Here is a 7,379-nt window from a genome sequence, read left to right as displayed (position 1 = left end):
GTGTGCGATGGTCTCTGAAAATTGAGCCTTGTATGTTTAAATACAAAAACGACTCGGAGGACACTCCTATGCACCTCGGATACTGTGCTCAGGAAATGCTGAAGGCAGGCCTCTACCATTGTATCAACTATTTTACAAATCCAGATTTACACGTCGAGGATGAAACAGTTGATCTGGAAGGTCTTCAGATGACTGTTGACTATGGCTAGGTCTCCTGTCTCCTTCATAAGCTGGTTTTGAGATAGCAGGCTGCGTTGGAGATTCTCAAAGCGGATCGAGACGATGTGTATGCACGTCTTGATGAGTTAAAAGAGCTGACGATGTCGCTCCGGACGGGGCGTTAGCCCGCGCCAAAAACAAGTTGCTTCAATGACTTCATAGTGCAAAGGTCTTGACCGATCGCTTCTTTTTTTTGTAAGCCCAAACGCCTGATCCAACCTTAGATTCTGACTTCTCCCATTCGTCGCCAGTAGCATCAGTTTGATTGGATGCAACTTTCTTCGCCGAATATGGCTTGTCAGATGCCCACACGGCAGGTCGATCGCTTGATGGAACCTCCTTGACGAGCAGATCCTTCATGATAGCCTTCAGCTCAGCAAGATTTTGATCAGCATTTAGATTATAGAGCCCTCCGCTCTTGGAAATATTTCGTGGGTCGAGTACTAACATAGCTATAGTAGTCGCGTGATAATCGATTTGAATTCAGAATCAGAAATCAATCGATTGCTGTACATATCCACACAAACTACCTTGAGTTGCTTTAGAATCGATGGATTTGTATTGCCAAGCATCAGTTCTCCCTTGAGCTTATCGTATTCCATCCGAAGCGACTCGAGCGGGTCCTCAAGATGCTGATCAAAATTGTATTGAAGATGGGTCATCTCAAGTATCTTTTTAAATAGCTTCTTATCATCAATAGATAGATGATCATACTTCTCCTGACTGATATCGTTTCTAAATACCAGATCCTTTATCATGGTCTGTAGAGAATCACTGATCTCACGCATCGGACCCACCTTTCTGCGATTTGGCTGAACGATGGTCAGCGTCCTCTTGTCAAGATCTGGCAATCTGATAAATTTAGAACCAGCTTGCGATAAACATATGCTGATGGAGTCGCTTTGCCTTGAATGTCATTCAGGTTGTAAGTCCTACCTTTACGCTCAACACCTTCCAATGGCACGACACCTGCCCCTTGTAGTCCGCGACCTTTCAGCCCATTTGCCCGTTCAACCTTAGCAAGTGCTGAAGCTGACATTAACGTACCATTATTGCCAATTTTATCACTTTCTCGCTGCCGCTGAAGCTTAGATTGGTAAGCACGTAATTTGATTGAATATGCTGCTTTGGTAGCTCTTACCGCTGCCCTTAACGCTCTTACTGCGTCTTATCAGCCTTTGATTCCGACTTCTTAAAATCGTGTATATTCTTCTCCAAGCGGCTTTGAGCTTCTCCGTATTCTTGAAAAGCAGATTCTGCGTCATCGTGTAGGTCTCGAAGGGTCTCATCGCCATAAGCTTCATATCCAAGTGGTGTTTTGATATCAGCAGCGTTGCTGAAGATGGCTTCTCGTAGCAACTTTAGATTATCATTGAGTTTTTTTTTCTTCTATATTTCGATTTCCGGTATCATCAACATATTTCCCACAGCCTTCTAGCTCAGTTAGTAAGGATTGGAATGTGTCCATCCATCGAATATTTTTCATCAAATGCGACATTGCGTCGCCTTTCACAGGCTTGTGCTGAGCGTTTCTAAAATATAGGGGTTTTGTTATGAGTTGGCTCACCTAGGTAGTAAGTCGGGTGGATCTTCAAACTTTTACCCGAATTAACAATCGGGCGTAATCTTACTATTATCTTCACTTGATTATCAGCAAGCTTTCTGTAATAATCCGTGAGCATGGTTTTAGCTTCAAGTTCTGGGATAGCAAGCTCTTTGTCCATGTATTCATCTTTACCGGTTTTAACACCTGGTCGTTCATCGATGAGATCATCTGATAATTCATAAGGTTTAACAAATTTCTAGTTAGCTATCTCAGTATTTGATACTAAGCTAAGTCCTTTCTTCTTGACAATGGTCAAGAACCGTTCGAGCGTAGCAGACCAATTTACATTTTTTTGCACTGCGGCGTGATGCTTGTTAGAATCTATACCAAACACGTAGATCCTAAATTGGCTGTCAATCCATAGATATCCACCCAAATACACCTTACCATTTCTAAGAATAGGAGTTATGCGTTTTTGTAGGTTGTTAGCCTCTAACATAGCTTTATTCTCAATGATAAACCATGTCAGCTTGTATTTAGCCTCATCATCATCGAGTTTTGTCGAAGTCGATTTATTTAAATATTTCAATGTAAGCCGTGGATCTTTTAGCGCTTTATCGAGATCTTCAATATCCTCTTCGCCCCTTCTCTTTCTATCTGATCGCGGTTGGAGAAGCCGACGTTGTTGGCCGATCGAACGCTCTTCGAGCGTTCTCTTATCTTCAGCGCGCATGGCACCAATGTCATCAATCGAATTGCTTTCACATCGTAGAGAATATCTCGTATTTTAGCCTCGGTAGGTACCCAATCGACTGAGCCATAACTTTTAAATGTTTTGCCACTCTTTACCGATCGAAGAGATCCATTTTCCCGAATGACACGTTTTCTATCGTCTTTACCATCCTTCTTAACTGGGTTGATTGCAATGGTCCCCCAGTTTGGATTAGCTTTGTAGAATACTTTAATCCAATTTCTTGATGCAACGTGATCTTCATGATCTCGAATGACCGCGGTTTCTGAGGTCTCGATCCATGCATCAGCGGTATCAGGTTGAACACCGGCCGATCTATCCATCACATTGGCTTAGCTGTAGAACCCATGTGTGCTACAGATGGCTTACCAACTACTTCAGCTTCAGCCATGTCTGGTCTGGCAGTAGTTTCAGCATCAACCATAATAGGCACTTTCAGTAGATCAGTATTGATTCCAACCGATGATAACTCAGGTATTTTCTGGGAGGATTTTAGTGAATCATCTTGATTTTCAGTTGCTACTGAAGGCTTTTTAAATCACCATCTCCAGCTTGATCATTCGAGTCCTGAGTGGCCCGCTTGCCAAGTGAGATGGTTTTGCTTGCGTCCGATGCCCATGATGCTTCCACATACATGCGGCGAGCTTCATCTTTCTGTCTGACGCGAAGCTTGGTTCGTTCGAGTAGATCGATACGCTTTTGCTCACGCTGTGCAAGAGATGTGAAATTGGGGAACATTGTCGATTGCTATATGTGATAATTGATATTTATTTCCGGCATTTTGACTTATAACGTAGATTGGAGGGAATCCGGTATATCAGGAAGGTGGGGTCGCCTCGCGACTCCGCCAACTGCGGAACCATAAGGCTCATCGTCCGGTGAGTCCCATAGTCGCATTGTGAATTTATGAACGGTCGCATTGCGCCTCTGTAGCAATGATATGTAAGCGGCTTGACACTCAACGATAGGTAGTCCGAACAAGTCTTCGACTTCCTTTTTGAACTTCGGATCACAGCAAATGAATCGACAAGGTCAATTAGGGTCGAGTTGCTGTAGGTGATATTTGATATAGTCAAGTCGATAGACATCGTTTAGCATCAAATTCATCTGATTTAGCTTATCGCTGTAGAACCGCATCCGTTGATGCATTTTCTGTAGTTCCTTGCGATACATGGTTATTTTATGATCCTTACTATGCTGTCAGCAATATCCGCAAGGGAGAGACTCTCTAGAGCGTGGTTTATTGCAAAGGGTGCTAGCGTTGCAAGGTATAGAGGAGAGCTTAGATAGCTTGATATAATCGTGATATTATGTATGTATATAGTATAGTCAAGAAAAATGGACATAGTGTATATTGACTACGATCCGTCAGCCTCTCATGTATATGACAATAGCGAGGTTTCTGAAGAGACTGAGAAGCTTATAAATAAGAAAAAATGAGCATAAGCCTATTAATCAAGGCGCGAGCATGGGCAGAGGCTGGGGGCCATATCATAGTATTGAAATACCTAAACTAAGACAGGCGATGATGCCTGATTTAGCTTCGATTACTCTCTGAGAAGTAAGTTTGTTCCAGTTTACTCCTCCGATTCTTATTGATCAATCTAAGGTTGTCTTGGCTCTCCCAGGTAGGTTCATCATATCCCGTCCACTTGCCTAAGTACTTGAGCTTGCCAGATCGCATTTTTTATGCTTCAATAGTCGCTCAGCTTCATAGATCTGTCCATTTTCGAATGGTGCGTCAGTAGGTTTTGAATTGAATAGTTTGATATCGTTGGGACTCTTATAGAGGGTATGTCCATTTTTGGATCGAATCTGAACACGATATCCATCGATACCAACGATCTCATAGATAGTATTGCTCCATCGCGCGTTTTCCTTATCAAATACACCTTTAGATAGACGATAGAGTACTGTAGATTTGATTGGTAGATTTCCTTCTACCTTTTCAATTAACTCACGATTATGATCAAGATCTTTTTCTATGGTTGAGCCTTTGGCTTGATTTGGGGTCGTTTTGATAGAACTATGCCAAGTGTTATTGTGGTTTGCAGATATTTTTTCGCTCGGATTTAGGGCTTAGATCGATCTCTGAGATAGAATAATTCGAAGACATAAAAATGCGAGACGGTAGTAAATCGACCTCCAGGCGTAGGTAAGTCGCACCACCTCTTCCTACTTAACATAACGGGTGCATCGTTGGTTCTCAGGACACCGAGGTAACGTCGCCGGCTACTGCTGCTCCGGTACGGCTCTGTTGGACGTGTTTAACGGCTCGTTAGCTTCGTCTGTGAGTGCACTAGCGGCTCCTGTATCGCTGGGCTTTCCGCTTGTCTGTCGCGCGAGCTGCACTCCGCCATGTAAGACCGCATGTCGATACTACGCTACCATCCTGGCACCTAGTGTTTCGCCGGTCTAATCCTAATCTGTTGAACGTGTTTGATAGCTCGTTAGCTTCGTCTGTGAGTGCGCTAGAGGCTCCTGCAACACTGGGCTTTCCGCTTCTCTGTGCCGCGAGCAGCTCCCCGCCATGTAAGACCACATGTTGATACTACGCTACCATTTTACTTTAGGAAAAGCGTTTCGTATGAACTGCTGTAGCTCCTCTAAATAAAATGTAGGGTGGGCTTTCACGTATTTTCGAACACGGGTTACCACGTCGTTCGGCCAACGCGACGAGCGGTTAGTTCGATCTCCTTCATCAACCACACCATCGGTCAAAAACAACTTGTACCAACGTTGCCGTGTTCGCACGTTAGGCCCAAATATACCGCTAACATACTGCATACATATTCCATACACATGCATAAGAAAAACGGCTCGCCAACGGTAGTCGAGAGAGTACATGCTGCACTTGTTCAATGTGAAGGTTTTCCTTGCAAAAGTGCAGCATGTACTCTCTAGGAAAACCTTCAATGTGAAGGTTTTCCTTGCAAAAGTGCAGCATGTACTCTCTCGACTACCGTTGGCGAGCCGTTTTTCTTATGCATGTGTATGGAATCTGTATGCAGTATGTTAGCGATATATTTGGGCCTAACGTGCGAACACGGCAACGTTGGTACAAGTTGTTTTTGACCGATGGTGTGGTTGATGAAGGAGATCGAACTAACCGCTCGTCGCGTTGGCCGAACGACGTGGTAACCCGTGTTCGAAAATACGTGAAAGCCCACCCTACATTTTATTTAGAGGAGCTACAGCAGTTCATACGAAACGCTTTTCCTAAAGTAAAATGGTAGCGTAGTATCAACATGTGGTCTTACATGGCGGGGAGCTGCTCGCGGCACAGAGAAGCGGAAAGCCCAGTGTTGCAGGAGCCTCTAGTGCACTCACAGACGAAGCTAACGAGCTATCAAACACGTTCAACAGATTAGTGGAAAACTGCGGTGCTTCGACAAATCAGCAGCGCGATCTGCCGACCACTCGTCAAGTGTCCAGATGTAAGTGTCCAATTGCATTTTTTATATATATAAAGCTCGGCATTATAATCCGTACACAGCCATCGCGCTTTAAAATAAATCGGCCCGAATTGCGTTTTTGGATCGGCAATTCGACCACAGATAGCGTAAATCGAGATCGAGATCGAGATCGAGGGTGGCGATTATAACTTGGAGGATTTAATGACCATCTGTTTTTATATCGGGCGCCAGATATTATAACTCGGGCAAATCACTAGGTGAAAACGACAAACGCATTGCAAAGCATAATATTATATCCACTTACAACGTCGCTAAGTAGTTTCGCAGTGATAGGCTGATTAATTTTAAGTAATCTCATCTTCAACGTTCGATTGAAACGTTCAATCTTACCCATTTTAGCGTGATCGCCAGCATCGTTATTGTAGTGTGTGATCTTTCGCTCTTTGAGGAATGCCTGAAGCTTACGATTGAGGAACTCCATACCATTTTCCGACGTTAATACATGAACCCTCTCTTCCTTAACAAATTGCTTGATTCCACCTAATACTGCGATAGCTCCTTTGTTTTTGAGGATCTTCGCAAAACACAGTCGAGAGTTGATACTGATAGCTGCTAATATTGGATTCTTGTGCCAAAACGCAAGATCCATTAGCCATGAATTCGGGTCGTGAGAGGTGATTCTAAATTTGTCGTAGGTATCCTTCCGCGATACATGTCTTTCGATGTCGAGCTTGTCCTTATACCACTCCTCAACATCTTTTAAGCGGATAGATGAATCTCTTTCCTTAGCTTTCCTAAATAAGGTTTTTGCCGATATGAAACCAGTGGCTGGATCATAGTATAACCCCTCAAGTAGATCATCCATAGCTTTATAGTATACGATTAAAAAAAATTGCAAATGTTCCCCCTTAGATATTTAAAGGAACGGTAGAAATACCATCCGACAGTACTTGTCGCTTGTCGTAGTAGTAAGAAAGCGCTGTACGTCTGGGTGTCTGGGAAGCACCTAACTGTCAACTACGCTATGGCGGACGGCGACAGGGCTCAATGCAACGCTCTCGCTGCGGTTTTCGGCGGCAATCCCCAGTACCGCTTCCTAATGTGCTTCTTCCACGTCATGAAGCACATCCAGGAGCGAGTGAAGTTTCTTTCCTCGCGTGCACAAGCAAGAGTACTACGAGAGCTCTACGATCTGCACTTCGCGCGCAGCCAGATGGAGTATTTGGGGATGCTGCGTTCCATCTTACAAGCCTGGATGAGCGACCCGCTTTTAGTTCCGTTCGCGCAATATTGTCACGCGCAGTGGCTGACTGGCCACTTCAGGGCCTGGCAGGTATTCGCCACACCCACTGGCTTCGCCTCCACGAACCACCCCGCCGAGACTTTCAACGCGTTGTTAAAGCGGACTACACGCTGCGTCGCCGGCTCAAGATGGGGACACTCTTGA

Source organism: Phytophthora cinnamomi (genome assembly GCF_018691715.1).
Source record: "Phytophthora cinnamomi strain GKB4 chromosome Unknown Contig0, whole genome shotgun sequence".
Lineage (NCBI taxonomy): Eukaryota > Oomycota > Peronosporomycetes > Peronosporales > Peronosporaceae > Phytophthora > Phytophthora cinnamomi.
The sequence above is the reverse complement of the archived record's forward strand: the minus strand, read 5'-3'. Positions refer to the sequence as shown.